The sequence below is a fragment of the Sinohyriopsis cumingii genome, chromosome 4, assembly GCF_028554795.1.
Source record: "Sinohyriopsis cumingii isolate HCF-2022 chromosome 4, ASM2855479v2, whole genome shotgun sequence".
NCBI lineage: Eukaryota > Metazoa > Mollusca > Bivalvia > Unionida > Unionidae > Sinohyriopsis > Sinohyriopsis cumingii.
Genome location: NC_142964.1, coordinates 124,651,835 through 124,672,823, shown reverse-complemented (window position 1 = coordinate 124,672,823; position 20,989 = coordinate 124,651,835). Strand labels below are relative to the sequence as shown.

General features: G+C 34.5%; 1 protein-coding gene across 1 annotated transcript in view; it reads left to right on the top strand.

The window, feature by feature from the left end:
* The first annotated feature begins 13,075 nt into the window (after positions 1-13,075).
* Positions 13,076-20,989, top strand: part of LOC149802038 (transient receptor potential cation channel subfamily M member 3-like) — a 228,530-nt gene continuing 220,616 nt past the window's right edge. The window contains exon 1 of the mRNA XM_089956442.1: positions 13,076-13,221. The gene's annotated coding sequence lies outside the window, so the exon portion shown is untranslated. The remainder of the gene's footprint in view (positions 13,222-20,989) is intronic.

The window sequence follows — 20,989 nt, the reverse complement described above, 5'->3', positions numbered from 1 at the left end:
ACTCGAAATCATCCTCGTTGTTATCAGCGAGTCTCAGTGATGGAATTATATCTGAATTTGAGTTTTCGATGATGACTAAAATATACGACGAAGGTATCGGTATTAAAGATACAAATATTAATAATGACAGAATTACTCCAGCAGATCGTGACTAACACAACTCCGCCAAAGATAACGATTATCTCGGTAAGTTCATCTAATCCTGAATTTAGTATTAATTTTCCTACTGCAATTCCAGTAAAAGAAATAGCGTTAGCTCAATTACGGGTATATTATAGCTGGCCAAATATCAGATCAAAATCATTTCATGGTACACCAGCAAATAATTCGCTCGTATTTGCCAACGAGAACAAACCAGATGGTACTCCTGACTGGATAGATGTTGGAATACCCACTGGTAGTTATGAGATTGAAGATATCAATGAGGAATTTCAACGTAGAATAAAATCAATAACCGGAAAAGAAGCAAAAATATCAATTAATGTTCATGAACCGACGCTATCTTCGACGGTTGAGATACATTCTCCCGATTACGTCGTTGATATTTATCAATCCACGATACGATCCGTATTAGGTTGGCCGGATGTTCCCCCCGTGTATGAAGTACCACCAGAACCAAAAAAATCTGATTTTACATCATCGAAAAGTTTTCATCATAATATTAAAATGAATTATACAAGTTTCTGGTGGAACATAGAAAAACGTGTATGGGATAAACGGGATCAATTTCGTGTCGATAAAACCGGTGAGTACTACTGGATCTTACACAACGTTGATGGCGGTAATTCGTTTTACGATTTGAATATCAATAATGTCATTCATATCGTAAATTCAGATCATGAGGAACAACTGGTTGATTTACGTATCCTCTTTCATGAATATTTGTCCGATGTGTCATCTACGCGTGAAGAAATTATTGAACGAGTGGAAATTTTAAATAATATAGCTGATACTATTGAATATTTTCATAATAGAATCATAAACCTGGTTTTTGAATCATCGGGCGATCATAGAAGATTTTTAGCAACTAAGTACAAAATACCCCGAAGCTGACATTGTAACGTTTAAGTTTCCTGATTATAATCCAGATAAATTAAGAAAATCTGTCAATGATGTCATTGATGAGTTTTATCCTAAAATACTCGACGCATGGAGAAAACTAGCACCACTAGCATCTGTTCTCAGACATGATAACGATCCACATGGCGGCGGCAGACACGTATCTCCGGGAATCGTTAATATAACCAGCACTATCGTGGTCAATCTGGTTTGTGACGTAGTCGATGGCAGCTATCAAATAGATCTCGGAAGATCAAATCAGGCTCAACAAGGATATATTTTATATACATTTACACCACAAGTTTCCCCCGGAAGTTTAATCGTGCAAGAACCAACTAATCCTGTTTATCTGCGGTGTCACAATAATATGTTAACACGAATAAATTTTAAACTCACAGACCACCTTAATCGCATAATTGACGTACGTGGAGAAGAGCTCGTGATAAATCTGTATGTGAAATCGTAGATCTTTGATCAAGAATCTTCGATTCTAAATTAATCAAGTAAATATTATATAATGTACCAGCACATGAGGGTTTTTATACACGACAGAGAAGTACTTGAAAACGCCATCAGAACAGCGTTTTCACAAAACATGGAGCAATTTAACGTTAATTTAGTTATTGATGAATACGGAGGTGAGGATTTCTTATTAACACAAGAACAGTTAGATGAGCTCCGTCAAAAACATATTATCGAGATCATTTGTAGCAGAGATCAGATTCTGAATTATGCACATTCCTGCATTAAAGTCGATCAACTTAAAAAAATAATATTCCAGAATGAATAAAATAAGGAGCGGATTAAGAAATATTTTATTTTATTTTATTTTATTTTATCAGAAATATTTTATTTTATTTTATTTTTATTTTATTAGAAATATTTTATTTTATCAGAAATATTTTATTTTATTTTATCAGAAATATTTTATTTTATTTTATTTTATCAGAAATATTTTATTTTTTTCTGAATTTCAGTGAAAAATTAACAAATTTCGTGTTTTTGATGGGTATTTTGCCCATTTTGGGTGATTTTGTCCATCAGATCGTAGGGGTAAGTTGCTTGATTCTCTAATTGATTTCAATTGAATAAAATATCAAAACCAGCAAAATCCAATAAATCAGTAAAAAATTACATATTTTTTGAGATAATTTTACTGATATTTGAGCTAATTTTACTGATTTTTTTCTAATTTTTGTTGGTTTTGGTATTTTATTCAATTGAAATCAGTTAGAGAATCAAACAACTTACCCTCTACGATCTGATGGATAATTCAGAAAATAAAATAAATAATAAATCTGAGTACCAACTAACCCATCAAAATTACGAAATTGATCATTTTACATAAATCTGAGTACCAACTAACCCATCAATCTCAGAATAAATATAAAATATTTCAGAATAAATATAATATTTCAGAAAAAATACAATATTTCAGAATATAATGCCAGAAAAAATACAATATTTCAGAATAAATATAATATTTCAGGATAAATACAATATTTCAGAATAAATACAATATTTCAGAATAAATACAATATTTCAGAATATAATGCCAGAATAAATACAATATTTCAGAATATAATGCCAGAATAAATACAATATTTCAGAATATAATGCCAGAATAAATACAAAATTTCAGAATATAATGCCAGAATAAATATAATATTTCAGAATAAACATAATATTTCAGAATATAATGCCAGAAAAAATAAAATATTTCAGAATAAATACAATATTTCAGAATAAACATAATATTTCAGAATATAATGCCAGAAAAAATAAAATATTTCAGAATATAATATTTCAGAATAAATACACTATTTCAGAATATAATGCCAGAAAAAATAAAATATTTCAGAAAAAATAAAATATTTCAGAAAAAATAAAATATTTCAGAATAAATACAATATTTCAGAATAAATATAATATTTCAGAATATAATGCCAGAATAAATATAATATTTCAGAATAAATACAATATTTCAGAACAAATACAATATTTCAGAATATAATCTCAGAATAAATACAATATTTCAGAATAAATATAATCTCAGAATAAATACAATATTTCAGAATATAATCTCAGAATAAATAAAATATTTCAGAATAAATATAATGTCAGAATAAATAAATAATTAATTCAGACAGGGGTGCTTTCGTCGTTTCCCGCTGATATAATTTTTCTTAAGTATCTTATGCGGGTACTGATTGTTTTATTCGTTTCGTACTCGTGTGATAACAGCGATCTGACCTTTTCTACTGCGGCAGAAAGAGGAACAAATTTATTTACTTGATCATCGCTCACCACAGCCAGTGACTGAAACATAGCTGACTGAATCCGCTTTATGAACTTTTATTGAGATGATAGAACGTACTTATTTTCGTCCTTAAGCTCTTCTAATGTTTCAAAATCAGACATTATTTTTTCAGGATTTAGTTCATCAGATATATTAATTCCGTTTTCTTCTAGTTTTTTGATAGCAGAAATAATATCTTCGATATTTTCGTGGTTCATTATATAATATATAAATCTTTAAAATAAAAAAAAATTATCCCTAGAACCCCTATCGAGTCTTTAGCGAGTTCGTCGGGATGTTTCAAGGACAGTACAGCCAAGAACTCGCAGATTGCCATCGCATTCTACCAAGTTCACCAGGCACACATAACATTTAATGAATGAAGAGCCCCTATCGAGTCTTTAGCGAGCTCAGATTATGCATGGACAGTACAGCCAAGAACTCGCAGATTGTCATCGCATTCTACCAAGTTCACCAGGCACGCATAACATTTAATGAATGAAGAGCCCCTATCGAGTCTTTAGCGAGCTCAGATTATGCATGGACGGCACAAACATATATTATGAAATGGAACCTCTATTCGAGTCTTTTAGCAGGTTTATGCAATGAATGAATGAATGACGGCACAAACATATATTATGAAATGGAACCTCTATTCGAGTCTTCTAGCAGGTTCATTATGCAATGAATGACGGCACAAACATATATTATGAAATGGAACCTCTATTCGAGTCTTTTAGCAGGTTTATGAAATGAATGAATGAATGACGGCACAAACATATATTATGAAATGGAACCTCTATTCGAGTCTTCTAGCAGGTTCATTATGCAATGAATGACGGCACAAACATATATTATGAAATGGAACCTCTATTCGAGTCTTTTAGCAGGTTCATTAAGTATGTAATGAGATGTAATGAGATGAAATATATGTAATGAGATGTGATGAATGAATGAATGAAATGAGATGCAATGTAATGAGGCCATTTTCTCCGCGAGAACACCCCCCACAATAATCAACCCGTGGGAAATACAAAAACATGTATCTACCACGTTTGACATGATAGGATGGTGTTCTCGCGGAGAGGCTGCCGGTGCCCCAATTAATTATAAAAATCGCTAATATGCGTAACCACCCGACCAATTGTCAGTCATGGGATTCGATCCTGGACCGCGAGCGTCACAGTCCAATACGATACTGATTGAGCTATCAAATCTTGTTAGAAACATATGTTTCGAAAGTTAATATATAACTAAGGAACTAATTTCAAATATATTTACACTAAAATAGCGGTTTCTGAATAATAATAATAATAATTTCTACATTTAAATAACTACTCCTGCATTAAAATAACGGTTTCTGAATTATAACAGCGGTTTCTGAATATATCTGTATTATGCAGACTGCAAATACCTGAGAAATCAATAACGGATTGTGAAATGCACCTGTACACTAACAACGGTTTCTAAGCTGATTGTATATAGCTACCTGCGGATCAATAACAGCGGTTGTAAAATTGCCCTGATTTCTCGTAATGTTGTATGATGGGAAATATTTAAAAACCATAAATATGCTTCTACGAGTAATTAATTACGACGTAATTAGTTGAACTGACCAATTACGATAAAAAATCTACGAAGAAAACTATATATTACAAAGTAATCTCCCCCTTATATAATCAAAAATTCAGTAGTGTATGGAGGACATACTGTGACATAAATTAAAAAAATTAATTTAATATGGTGATGATGGTTAATAATGTGGTGATGATAGTTAATAATGTGGTGATGATAATTATTGATACTGAAAGATGATTTTCTGCTTATATTTCTTTGATAAAGCGGTTTTATATATATTTTCTGCTACTTTTTGTACTGAACGTGAGTGAATATCAAAATATTTCGCAGCTGCGTTCATAGACTGAAATGTAATTTCTTCACCGGTTTCTATGTTTGTGGAATTTACCGCCCTTCTGGAAACTGTCTTACATCTTCCAGTATTACCACGTGTATTATTCTCGCTGTGTGTGATAGCTTGTAAATTGGATAAATTATTGTTTTGAGTGTTCCCGTCAATGTGATCGATCACAAGACCGTCTTTGATCATCCCGAAGAAACATTCGTACGTAAATCTATGACATAGATAATGTTTCTTTTTTCCATTGTATGTGAACATTAGATAACCAGCATTAGTAATATAACCAACTGGTCTCTTCAACCTGCAATTTCTAATCATACCATTACGATCTGATCCATAGTTTGTTATTGTGGGATGTGGGACAAATATATTTTGCTCCATTATAATAACATTATTTGTTTAAATCATTGTTTGTCTGAAATCTTGATATATAATCCTCCACGGATTTTATAGCGTTTTCACCATTATTATTTTTTTTTTGGTCATAATATCTTTTAAGCTCTCTGAACCGTTTTCCACCGCACTTTCCACATAATTCTGTTTGTCCTCGCACCCCAATACCACACCGCAGACACGGTATTGGTCCTAGACTCCCTCGTCGTATACTTTGTAAGTGCATCCAGCAAAATTCACCTCTACAGGATTTATTGCATCGATTTACTGAACCGATCATCAACCATCTGCATTGAGACATCGTATATATAATATTTTTTATTTAAATATTTGTTTTAATTATATGAACGAGTTTGAGAAATTATCCCAAGCTAGGCCTGTTAAGCATAAATTCAACCTCGACAGATTATCTCACTTGCCAGTACGAGATCTAGTTGATCCGAAAAATAAAAGTCTGATCTCGAAAATTCACGACGTCAAGAAGGAATTTTACACAGATGGTGCATCTCACACATGGTCAACGTTCAAGATTATTCGCAATACTGTCAAGGACGCCACAATGAATGACAAGCGAGCGGCAACTATCATTAACTACATCACTGAATACGAGGGCAATCAAAAATATTTCTTCAAAGTAAAATTTATTGTATTAACAGAAACAGGTAGTTGGATTATCCGTGACAAATATGATCCTGTCCTTGGTAATAATAAAACTGTCATATTAAGTAAAAATTCCAGACCGGGTTTATTGACGGGTATTGACAAACCGTATTATGAGCGAGCGTATCCTGTAACAGCGGTTATTTATGGAATTTATTAGATAAATAAAAAACCCAACGTTGATAAACTGGCACCCATGAAATTTTCAAGGTTAAATTGTGTAGCCGAACGAGTAATAGAACACTTTACAAACGCGATGCGTGGAAACGGATTAACTGATTTAAGACGTAAAAAAATAAACTCGTGGGCTGATTCAGTTAAGGATAAAGGTGCTACAATAAAAGATGTTGCTGAGTTAGGAAAAATATTAAAATTTCCAATAACCGTAGCGACAATAACGGGAGAAGTACTGTACCAGTCGAAATATAAATCAAAAGGAGCTTCAATAAATATTATTGATCACAACGCGCATGCATGGACCAACGTAGTAACAATATTTCCACGAGATCGAACTGTTAGATTTTACTCCCCAGATAATTCTGGGGCAGATAGTATGTTTGATTTTATCAACGAAATAAGTAAAAACGATCCTGTATCGGTATGGTTATTTAAAAGTAACGAGGAAGGTGAATTTGATCAGTTTGTTAGACCAAATGGTGAAATATATCGAACAGAATCTCTCCATGACGAGATGAAAAATCTCGCGGATAAGTTTTTAGAGTGCAAGCACGCGGAAAATACTGACAAATTACTAACTAATTGTTTTACCGTTCCATCTGTTGCGGCGCATTTCGCCAGAGAACGAAATTCATGGAAACCAACACGATTTGATTTACTCGAGGACGTACGCGCAAGTTGCGTCGAATACGGACACGGTGGATTATGGAATACCAAATATAATTACAATGATGTTATTTCGGTTGATATGGTTGCATGTTATCCGGGAAGTTTTCTGGGATACGGAGGTTGTTCTGTGTACTTTAAAAGATTCGGTCACCCTACAAACGAGATGACTCGAGTGGCAATTAATGGACCATTACCTGATTTTGATCTGACTGGATTTGCTTGTATTGAATCATTCGAGTTTAACGAAAATCTTCACAAGATTTGTTATGTTTGGTTTGGCAGACATTTTTGTGAAAAACGTTGGACACCTATAGTTTTGTTCCTATATATGCTAGATTGTGCGATATTGACATCGTTGGTAGTCAGTGAGGCAATTATATCATATCACACGCAGACCGAAGTTTGGTTGCCCATGCCAGATTATATCAATCTCGATAAAGTTATTAGCGAGTTTAAGGAAAAATGTCCTGATGTTTCCGAAGATGATATCATCAAAGAAGCTCCTAAAATTCTCGAGATTAAACTCAAAACCGCAAAAGATCTCGGTAGAAAAATTATAGGTAAATTTACTCAAGGTGGTGCATATGATCATAAAAGACATCACACACGATTAATTTTAGATGATGCCGAGTACGATTTTATAATCGCTGATACAACAGCGAGAAATATATTTGTAAATCGAGAAAGTTTATTTATCCGACGGAACAAAATTGGGTACGATCGTTAGTTACATAAATGACGTCTCCCCACAGTATACTCATCTAAGATCTTCCATGTTGGCTTATGTTTCTATAAATTTATTATCGATGATTAATAGATTTCCCAAGACCGCAGTCAGAGTCGCAACAGATTCGTTTTATATTTCGAGTAAATATTTAGAATCTGTTATGAAATTTACAAGTAATGATGAACGATGGGGTTCGTGGAGAATAAAAAAGGAACTATTACACAATTATACAGCATCAGCAGATGTTCCAATGAGAGATTTTTATCGTAAGGGTAATAAAATATCAGAAATGTCGAAAGCGCCATCATTGATTGATCAAATAACCAGATATAAGACAGTATATCTCAATGGACCTGGTGGATGCGGCAAAACGACTCGATCGATTAATGTTTTTAGAAATTCGGATATGATCGTGCTGACACCCACACATAGACTTGCACGCGAGATGAAACAACGACAAGTACAATCTTGCACGTATCATAGTTTCTTTCGGTGGCGCGGGGATACATGGACTCCTGAACGAATGGGAGAAAAATATATACCTAAAATAATTATTTGGGATGAGATATGTACGGTGTCATTAGATACATTAAAAACGTTTCTTGATTGGTTGTTGACAAAAAATACCGCTATAATAATGTGTGGCGATCATGGTCAACCGCCGCCTTTTGTTGGACCATCTCCACATGATTGGTTAAAAAATTTCGTTGATTATTACGAAGAAATGGATGATGATCATAGAGCTCTTGATGCAAATTTGAAGGAATTAAAAAAATTAATCAGATTACAATCAAACAAAATTCAGTGTGAAATATTACGTGGAGTGATCTCAGAGACCTCAATGAGCGATTTTTTAAATTTATGGAGACCCAACGATTTGATCGTAGCAAGCAGAAAAATAATCAGAGACGATTTACAACAGCAGTTATTTCAACTACATAAAGAAAAATATTCAGAATTACCCGTACCGTTGTGTTATAGACCATCAGATACACGAAAACAGAATATTAATGTTGATATTCCAGGACAGACTGAGAAACAGAAGTTCGTATTAAATGATATTGTCGCCGTTGATATCAGTGTGGTCGAAGATGCATTACGCGCTGACAAATCTCCATTGGTGTTGGGATACGCTATGACGATCCACTCGTCTCAGGGATTAACTATTTCTGATACACGAGTCTGGATTGTAGACGATCGCATCGAGTGGTCAAATTTAGTTTATTTAGCGGTATCGAGGGTCAGAAAGATATCTCAATTACGTAGAATTATAATTCCTGAAATCGTTGATAAATTTAACATCATCGATGATGATATAATAAAAAAAAATTAATCGGATATAAACAATCTGATAAAAAAAATAAACGCGACTTTGATCTTGATGTTGAATTTATTATTGAGTTAAAACAGCAGCAGAATAATCATTGCACAAGTTGCAATTGTATAATGTTATGGCGGTATTCGAGTAATGATTCAAGACAATTTACCGTAGATAGAAAAGATAATAGTCGCGGTCATACACGAGAAAATATCATGCTGACCTGTCTCGATTGTAATCGACGTCGGGGTGCAGGCACCCTTGGTGCTAGTTAAGTGATCGCGATGGTAGCTGTGTATCCGTGGGGATTATTTGTAATTGTTCACGTACAAATCCACGTTGAGGAGCAGCCGAATCTAATCTGTAGATTGCAGGTCTACCTGAGGATCTTGTCACGGTGGATATCTTATGTGTGGTAACACTCCAAATAGGATCAGTAGCTCTTTTTTTACCACCTTCAAGTTCACCCGGTTCATATAAGTATCTAACTATAACATCATCCAGTATTTTCTGTTTTTCAACATCTTTTCGTTGTGTTGGTATATTTTTTTTCGTAATTGCATTAATGGGTTTCATGTTGGTTGTTCGTGTGATCTCGCTATTTAATGCAGCAATCACGTTTGGTAATCTTGCCACCCATTCGCGAGATCTTTTATCTTGAATAAATTCCTTCGCGTATTGATATCCAAATAACCGCTCGGCAAGTGTTCGATTAAATCGCTCAACAATTGCCTGATCACGGTGAAGTGCAGTATGACCTCGTCGTATTTTGGTATTATGTTGTTTCATCAACGATGATACTGGACCAAGAAATTCCTTACCAGGATCAACCTGTAGCAGCTGTGGCCATCGTAGACCACCTCGTGGTCCACCACCTCGTTGATAAATTCGTTCAAATGCATCGGCTACTTCAGATGATGTCTTCGTCGATAACGGTTCTGCTTCTTTATATCTACTTGCAACATCAACTACGGTTAACGCGTATTTGTATGTTTTTCCACGCACAGTATCATGCGGTAAAGACAGAATATCAGCTTGATGAACTTCATTGGGAACACTGACATCGAAATACGCGTACTGAATTTGTTTCGGTGGTGGCAGATAAATTTGCCATATTGCTTGTTTAGATAACCACGTTTTAGCAGTAGAATGTTTAACCGCTGCTGCATCAGCGAGTTTACCAATTGCTGCTTTGCCTCTCCAATATCCTCTCGGTGAATAATAAATCGATTCCATTTATATATTACCAGCCCCAAACGCTAATTTACTTTTCATCGCGGATCTTACTAACCAATTAGCTAATTTTTCTTTGATATTTTTATTTTTTATGGAATCTAGCGCGTGAATTAATTTCACATCCGCAATATGTCTATCTTGTAGATTTTTACTTTTATAAGCTACATCATGAGCGTGACAAGCTCGATCAATAGCGTTTATTGGCTCCTCGCCTGGTTTTGGTTGATCTTGATTATCTAGCCTGATATCAAGTCTGGTACCAGGACCGCAATAATTATATCCTGGTAGATGTTTTTCTCCGCTGTATTTAGCCCATGGAGCACCTGGAAACTTTGACATCAAATTAGCAACATCACCACCGCGCTTATTAGGTAAAAACGAAAATTTCTTCCTACCGCACACAGAACATTTTCCACCATACGCTATTTTTTTATTTTTTGTTATAACTGTAGCTAAATCAACAGTTGGAGTTTTAACTCTACAGCGTAAACAATATAAACTCATGATATAATATATATGGATATAATTAATTTCTCAGCAACTCGGCGACGAGAGCCAGTTAAACATCATCCTGCGTTACCGAACTCCATCAGAATGATTATCATAGGACCATCTGGATCGGGCAAGACGCAGTTATTACTTAATTTGATAATGAGATGGTTGAAATGGGATAAATTATATTTAGTAGCACCATCCGCTGATGATCAACGATGTTATGATGTACTTAAAGATTTTAGTGAAAACGCGCGATTACTGGACGAAGGTAATGAAGTTATAGAGTTTATAACCGATATTGATGAAGCACCGTCCGCAGATGTTTTAGACGGATTTATCAATAATTTAGTTGTATACGACGATGTGATGCTAGATAAACAATCAAATCCAGCCAGAATATTTTCCCGAGGTAGACATAAAAATACAGATGTGATCTATGTTACTCAACGATATACACAAATTCCGAAATTTGATTAGAGACAACTGCAACATTTTAGTTGTGTTTAATGGTGTAGACACACACACGCTGCGAAATATTCATCAAACTTGGCGTGGTGGTGACATGGATATAATTAAATTCAGAAATTTCTTCTCACGAGCGCAAGCTACTCCGCATGGATTTATAACAATAAATTTACATGATCCAAGAACAAGATACCGTGTGGGTCTTGATAAAAATCTTTAAATTAATAGCAGCAGAGAGGGCGCCTACCAACGTTGGTCGTCCAGTAATTAAACAAAAAAATAAATAAACACGTAGAATATTTTATTTTTTCAGCTACCTTTTCGATAGGGTTTTATTGATGGGGTTGGTTTCAACAAAAAATAAAATCATCTCAAGGAAACGTTTATTTGTGAAAATCTGGACCTTTCTACGTGTTTATTTATTTTATTTTTGTTTTTGTTTTATTTGTTTGTCGGAATTCTATGGTCTGTTCGCCCTCTCTGCTGCTACATACAACAATTCGATCCTGAAAAGCGTGCTTGCACACCAAACTGGGAAAACTAGAGTAATTTCATCTCATGGAATCGACGTAAATGGCTAAATGGCCAGACAAGTCGTAAATAGAAGATTAGCCAGATAAATTAGTCTTGTCACACATACATTCCATTCCATTTCTTCATTCGAGTTGAGTTCAGAAACCATCCGAGCAGCCATTAACATCGAGGGGAGGGGGATCAACTGTGATGATCCGTGCTGCCACGCGCATGTAAAGACCAGCCTGCTACTCAACAAAAGGAAGCCAAAGGCATACCCGAGTATACATGTCAGTACGACACAGAAGATGGCTACCACCCGCACTAAAGTAAAGGAGTACAAACGAAAAGATCAGGAAGTACCTCGACGCAGCGAGTGCCAGTCTAAGGTTGTAGCAGGCTAGGGTTGAAGACCATTGAAAAGATGAAAAGAAATTTCCAAGACTTGCGAAAAACAATCCATTGGCGTGCAGCAACACAGGAGACAACACGGATGAAGATTATCCTGCCAGTTTCCTGGGATTTCGGCACATAGGATGACTGGAATTGAACCAGCTAGTCAGATGATTCATCCCAAGAAGATGCAGAGTTGGACTTCTCCAGTGACGGACTGACCAAAATTGTATTACTATATTGGGCTTTCTTTCGCTTATTAAAAACACCTTTCGATAATACTCGTGGTTATAATCTATTCGTTTGATCTGTTATTTTACTTGGTTGCTTTTTTAGTTATTTATATTTTTTACATGTGTATCTCGCATTTCCAATTGATCTGTTGTGGAAAATGTAGAGTTTTACTGATATTCACTCACTGTTGGAGAGAAAGAGAGTGTGAAAATAAATGAGTAAATTTATATGAAGAAATATTTGTGATAATATATATATATATATATATATATATATATATATATATATATATATATATATATATATATATATATATATATATAGTTGTTAAAGCTACGTTAAAAATCCTCATCAAACACACACGCTATATATATGTTTCAGTGGGTGGATTTTCATCTGAAAAGGGTGTATGCACGGACTTGAACCCTGTCTGATACTTGTTGTGATGCCGCAGGGGAAGTAAGAACTGCGCATAATTTTGATTTTGTCTTGGCGCACAAATTTGCAATATCCGTTTCCGGTTGCACAAGTTGTCGTAGGCAAGTAGAAGTGTCAGGCAAAAAAAAACAAACTTTGGTACTGAATGTCGATGGAAGAAGTAATCAGCGAGACAGGAAAAGCAGAATTCTTCTATACAAGAAGAAATTCATTGAGAACAAGTTCTGGTAAGTAAAATACGTTGTGAATACACTTTATGAGAGAACGCTCCCGTACCCTTCATGCTCTTTTTTATCACCCACAAAGTTGAACTTTATGCTAACATTAAATTAGGTAACAATCTCCCTTCATGACAGTGAAGTTATGAAGGGATGTTTTTTTTTGAAAGTGAAATAAATATGAGTGGATATAATGAGCGGGAACAAGTTAATCCATTACTGCGCAGTGACCCAAGCTCAATGATATCTTAGTCAGATGACATTAAGAGACCCAATACCACCGAAATAAAGTCTTAATACCAATAACTATCACTTATGAATAGGAATCTAGAAAGTATAAATGAAATCATTTAATTTCTCGCAGGATTAACGCAACTGCCGTTAATGTCCGGTTTCACTAAACACCCAAGGACACCCCAAGACACTAGTCCATGTAAGACCTTGATGCTGATATTTATATTTTGGGCGTCAGGGTCTTACTTCTTAACTAACAGCACTGTGTAACGTGTTTTGATGTTGACTAACAGTGTAACGAAAGTAACATTTTCAGGAAAATCGTACACAACTGGCAACCAATAATGATGCTTTTCTACAGAGTAAAGTTATAATGTTTTTGTCAGAATTTACTTACCTTTATGTCTTTTATCTAATAAATTCAAATTCGCAGTAAAGTAAAGAACCTGTTTTCAAGTTTTGTTGGCCTACATTTCAGTTGGCTGGAATGAGATGAAAGCCGGGAATGCTGAAATCTGGTTAAGTTGAAATATTATTCTTTAATGGAACATATAAAAATATATTATGCCTATTGGAACTGTAAGAAACATTTTGTTTCATTAAGGAAACATATCCCCCATATGAACCTACTTAAACATACTTCAGTATGCGATGATTACCATCACATTGCAACATATTCAAATGTATGTCAATGATACATGAAAATCATACATGCCAAGCATTATGCTTTTGGCATAACCATTACGCTTTTTTCTCTCACTAAATTATGTCTTACGCTGTATTTGGATTACGTGTTTTCAGTATATCCGCCTACCAAAAAAAATTTTTCTCATCTTTAGTGACATCCTATTAATCCCACAGATGGCTTCTATGTAACTACGACATAAGAGTACACTTGTCCGAAGACTTGCATGCACTTTCCTAACAGTATTATGTTCTATTTATAGCAGCTGCCCTATTTCCAAGAAACATGCTGGTTTCTACTTTCAGCTTTTGACCTTGGTTTCTATTTGTAGCAGCTGTGTGTCTTTGGAGAGAACAGATTGGTTTTCGAACTTTTAATCTTTGCAGATTCTTTGTTTCATTTTATCTGGTACAGAACCAGTCTGTAGGTATTTGGCGCTAAAATTTGTCAGATTTACATAGCTGCCAACCCTCACGAATTTGGTGTGAATTTCATGACTTTTTCAGCAATTCACGGATTCACGCCGCAAGCCAAAAGTTCACGAATTCTCCAATCCTCAATTATTTTAAATCTTTAATAAAATAACCAATTTCCCATTAAGCGCTAATCGTGATATTCGCAGTTGCCGAAATGTTCCGGTACTGCTGGTCTTGATATTAGTAGATATACAGCCGATTAGTACAGTTGGCCTGGTAACAAGCATTTTAGCCTATTTTAATCTATATGTACAAGAGTAGTTTTACAAATGCTTTGCTCCATGCATGCGTCACCAACACTGATTTGAGTTACCGTTCAGCATTGCATGTAAGATCTTGAAAATTCTTCACCACCAAGGAAAAAGAAATGTATTACTCAAAAAGTAAAGTTTAATTTGGAATATATCAAAAATTGGCCCTGCATTCTGCCATTAAAGATTGATATTCATCATGCTTTTTTGCACTCAGTGTGCCATCGCAAAGACGATGTGAGGAAGCACATAGGTTGCAAAAAAAGCATGCAGAAGTTGGGAAAATTAAGAATTTGCAGATTTCAGTTGTGGAATATTTTAAGCCATTGGCGGAAGACCTGCAGGCTACCAGTGCTGAAGGATTATTTGTGAGTTTTCTTGTCGAACACAATCTACCTTTATCAGCTGGAGACCATGCTAAACATTTGTTCTGACAAATGTTCCTGGACTCGAAAATCACTTTCAAATTTTCCTGTGAAAGAACCAAAAGTGCTGCAGCTCCTGTGCATTCCTCACAGCAACAATGACAGCGAAAGAGTATTTTCTCTAGTGAGGAAAAACGAGACAGACTTTAGGGCCTCCTTAGCTGCAGAAAGTTTGTCAGCAATTTTAGTCACCAAGATCAACCAGCAGGCAAGAAGTCTGAACTGTTTAAAAAACAAATTCATGATCAAGCATTTGAGGAAGTTCATATCTGCCACAGTATCATTCTTGATAAATAAATATTTCTGCATTTATGTAGTGTTTTAGTTTTATATTGCGAACTTGATATAGTGTAGTATTGACAGTCAGAGTAGATGGAGTTATTGTCATGGTATTTTTCACTAATTGTGAGCCTGGAAGGTTGGCAGCTATGGATTTATTCTAGTCGATGCGTGTGTTAGAGCATAAATATTTTTCAAATAATTTCACAGATGGATTAGGAAAAGATGAAAAACCGATTCATCGATGAATACATGAATTACACAATACAGCGTTCCATTTTAGGGCATCTTCATGCCCCTTGCAGGCTGCGTGGAAAGGATTTTAATACTGATCATTGTGGTAAAAAAAAGAAACCTTGAATTAGCTCATTTTACTAACTCCAATATTAAGGTAATCTCTTATTTACAGAAGAACTAAATTGTGAACTCGAATTTATAAATGCAGAGGCATTATCTACCGAGTTCTTAACACATTAACCCCTGGTGACGAGTATACTCGTCGTACTTTACACCCCTGATCTCCCGCGAGCCTCGCTAAAGTGGCTGAGTTTGCATAGCTTGTCTCCCGAGCGCCGAGTTTAAGAGGCAGTATTTAGCAAGGCCTTTCTCCCGCACGACGAGTTAACTCGGTGCAAACCATTGGTTGATTTAAAGCCACTTCTTACTAATGCAGGCAGTTTAACCAATCAAATTTTAGCTTACATAGATAGAGCGCACATTGCTGAACAGCGGGAATTTTTTCACTTCGATATCAGTTGATTTAGTGAAAATATTTCGATTTTAAATTGATGCAAATTGATGAGAATCAGCCTCTAGGAGCAGACTTTTACTTGACGGATTCTGATGGAGAATTTTCTGGATTTTAATCAGACGAGATTGATAGTGACATCGAAAAAGCTACTGAAAATAACAGCGGTAGTGACGAAAATGAAAATGTTGAAGAAGAAGAAGAAAATGAAAGTAGAGCTGATCGATGATCGTAAATGATAAAACACACATTGACAAGAGGCTATACCAAGGACCAGCAACGGATTTAGACCCTGATGCAAATGCATTTGATTTCGTGGAGCTTCTTTTTCATTTGAATAATCGTTAAATAAATGTTTGGGAAATATACGTTGTTAACATGAGTGTTCATAGTTCAAGGTTTGTTAAGTGTTTTATTAGTTTTAAAAATTTCAGTGAGAGTTCTTAGGAAGAAAGGTAAGTAAAGAGCAAGTAAAATATGCCCATTTGTGTACAGTATTCACAGGATGTTGAGTTTACAAGAGACGACAAGTGGAATTTTTGTGTACATAAAATATAATTATTTCATGTGTTGATGGTGTTAATAATTCTTTGTGAATTCATAATGGATTTTATGGATTATTCACGGCAAGATAAGCAAATTGGCAAGTACATCATTTGTTTTCACCATCATGCATTAGTTTTATTTCTGCATGTAGCATGAAATTTATACCATTATGTATGTAAGTTTATTGAGAACTGCCATGCCAAATTTCAGCTGAACTATGAATACAAATAAAATAATAACAATTTTATTGCAAGTAGCGCACTCTATAAAAATCTGCAATCCAATTGCTGTCAGCTAGTCTCAGGGATACAGGCACTGGAAAGGCTAACACCGCTCTAGGTGATCTCTGCAAGATCGCTTCAGGGGACTGCCTAGCTGTTTGGCTCAGGGGTTAATGTGTTAATAGAATACAGACTACCCCTAGCGGTTGAAGACTACATTGGTCCTTTGTTTAAACGGTTGTTACCTGATTCCAAAATTGCAGAAAATATGCATGTGCAAGAACAAAATCATCTAATATTTTTAGGTGTTTAGCAGAAGATACTTCACTTAAAATTGCAGAAGCCATGAAAATTGGTCCATTTTGTAATGCAACCGACAGGAGTAGTGATTATGACAAAAAGTTGTAACCAATCTGTGTAAGAGACTTTGACAACGAAAAGTCAAAGTGCTCTTCTTTCTTTACCATAATTAATAGTAGGTTCCACTGGAGAAAACATTTTTTTTATTTGCTTGATAATGCTATAAATAAACATAAGTTGGCAGAACTTTATGGGGGTTTTCAGCTGACACTGCATCAGTGATGACTGGAATTCATAAAGGAGTTACATTCTATATTTTGAAAAATTTCTCCATCATTGTTACATATCAGGTTGTCTCTGTCATATATGATGCACCTTGCTGCAGGAAAGGCTGCTGATAAAATTAGGACAACTCCTGAAGTATCAAATTGGCACTCTACCTGACAATGTACTTCATGCGGACAGAGTTGATTTGTTTCTTCATCTTATTTACCTGCTAAAAGACCCAATAACTGTAATATATAAATTTCCTCTTCTTTGTTAGGTTATGAAAGGAATATTGGTTCTTTACCATTCTAATGCTGACTGTGAGAGATTGTTCAGCATTGTTAACAAAAATAAAACTGAATTCAGATCCAGGCTCTGTAACTCAGCACTTAGTGCTCTGCTGGTGAGCAAAACATTCATAGTCTCAGCTGGTACAAAGTGTTTTGAAAGCTCAAAGTGTTATATATAAAAACTTGAAGCAGTAATTGATATTAAAAGTCTGGTGGGATAAAAAAATCATTTTGTATTTATGCTCATTGAATTTGTATCATGTTATATGTGAATTACTCTTTTTCTGCTCGAATTAGTCTTTTTGCCCACTTGGATTAGACTTTTTCTGCGCCAGGGGTTGGCATGTATGGAAAATGTGTCCATTTGTGAGTGCTGTATTTTCATTCTGCCAGGATAAGGACAGCACAATAACTATATTAATTACACATAAGTTAGTGGAATAGTGTCAATATAGGCTGCCAGGTGTGAGAGATATTCCTGAAACCTTGATTACTCATTCCTATGTCAACCAGCATTGGAACATGCTATACATGACTGTTATTTGGGTAATAAGACATAGAACTAAAACAAAAACATGTCTTTCATTGTAGGACTACCAAAGACACCCCAAAACTCGTGTCTTATTTATCCAAGCTTTAGTTAACAGATTTTCCAATATCTTTTTTATCTTTGTAAGCTATCAGTTTAAAATATTATTGTTTACAATACATGTATTTGTTGTTTAATTAAATGATTTTCAAAAGACGTGTCCACTTGCTTACTTTTTTCTCATTTTTGTAAATGATGGGATACGTTAACAGAAATGATGGTACAATTAAGAATCAAATACCTTTTATGTGGCTGTTATCTGAGTCAGTCATATTCCACAGATTTGTTGGATGTCATGATTTCTGAGATGTAGAAGTATTCTAAATTATATAAACTGACAGATTGTGATATTCCGCTTCATGTTCATTTCGGTTGAAAATTGTGTACTGTATTTTCACACATATATATCTTGTGGATTATACAAAATGTTACATACCCTACATACACCCCTTTTGGGATATGTCAGGGTGTGCTATATCCTTTCTTATTCACACAGCCAGTAGTCATCAGCTGATATTTAAATTTATATAGATAAAAAATGAATAATTTGTGATAGTGATTTTTAAAGGTTTCTTTATTTTGAACAGAATTGATCTCAGAAGTAAGTCTTGGGCCAAAAAATGGATGCCAGGAAGATAATTCTAGTGACAGTATTATATTAATACACATACGTAACATTTACATACTGTTATACCAGTCTCCAACTCATTGGCATTTGAACAGAATTATTGAAAGAAAGATAATTAATGTTTAATCAGAAAGTTCATTTTAATCAGAAAGTTCATTTTCATTGCTCTGGTCTGACTGATTGTCATTGAAAATGTTTATTACTGTGCGAGACTTACTTCAGTAATCTCCATGTTTCCTGCAACATCATCACCGTCATCATTGGACTCTTGTTGCTAAGTTGTCCGTTCTGCTGAAGTATTCCAGTCAAGATAAATCCGTTATGAGATAGCCTAATTTTACTCCAAGCAGTTGCAGTTTATTTGCACACCTATGTATAGGTATACATTGTGGTATGGTTCTTAGTGCATGTGGTCAGTTCATGTGAGATTGTGTTTGGGTTTGTGTATGGGTATTGTAAACATTTTTACACAAGTATTGGAAATCTGCAGAGGAGATGCATGGTTGGGGTAGGTGCATACAAATATGGAAATAATATTTATTCCATGCATCATTTTAGTGAAAGATAATGTAGTTTGTCCTCTTTATTATTTTCATATAATAAACTGCTTGATTCTTCCAATCAGTAAAACAGATAACATGCCATATTAATATGATATCTGGATGTCTTACTTTTTGTCTTTATTCCACAAGATGGCATTGTGAGCTAAAAGATAAATTTACCTTCTTATCTTTGTTTAGTTCAGTAGCATATCATTCAGACATTGACTTTTGTGATAAACTTTATGTCAGGTGATGGCAGTTCTCCAGCCAGAGAGAATTAAGGGCGACTCCTACCACTTTTGCCTCTTATGCCCACTCCACAGCATGCTCTAGCTTCCCTTCTGCATTGTTCATATCACTAAAATACTTCTTCAGATCTGTGCTATGTTCCATTTATTTTTATGTCTATAAATATAAAAAACAAGTACATTATATATCAATACATTAATTTTCTAAGAGGATGAGCTACAGAAATTTGTGACCAAATATGTTATTTGGTTGTAAAATACTTGCACCTGTATGCTTTGTTCTGTTCACAAACTTTCCCATTTGCACAGAATGTGCCCCTCTTTGTGTAAGATGTGCCTCTCATGTACAAATGAAATTTTATTTTATATAATTTTATATTTACATAACTATTGTGTTTGATTTTAAATAAAACAGCCTGTTTTTTTTCTCTCAAGTGAAAGTTGATAAGTGGATGCATATATATATATTTGATTTAATTTAATTGTTTGTAAGTTTTAAAATCTTTTTATTTTTATTTCATTATGTGTTAAGTAATGTAATTTTGTTTACTGGAATTTGATAATTTCCCGAAATTAGTGTTACCTGACTGTTTAGTCGAAAACACCTAAAAATAGAACTTTGTATCTTTTTGCTGATCTAGTTCCTGGCCATGATTGAAAATCACGTAAAGAACTTCTTTTTTAATTTATTTTTATTGTGGGATACCTAGAGTGAGATCGAGGCTGTACATGAATATGTGACCTTAGACATTCAAATAGCTTCTAAACTGTTCTGGAATGTGAACATGTGACCCTTATACAGATATCTATTTTGCACCTTATTTGACAGTATATCCTTTGTCTATAGAGAATTTAGTCAGTTGGGCTTTTACACTGGAAAGTGTTTGTGACCAGTTTGGAGTTACATTTTAATATTTATTCAGATTATTTGGATTCTGAAAGATTATTTCTTTTTCCTGGAAATATTTGAGTGAACATACAGAATTCTTGGACAAAGACATTTCTTGAAATTTTATTTGGAAATTTAAAGACCGGAATATTATTGTCT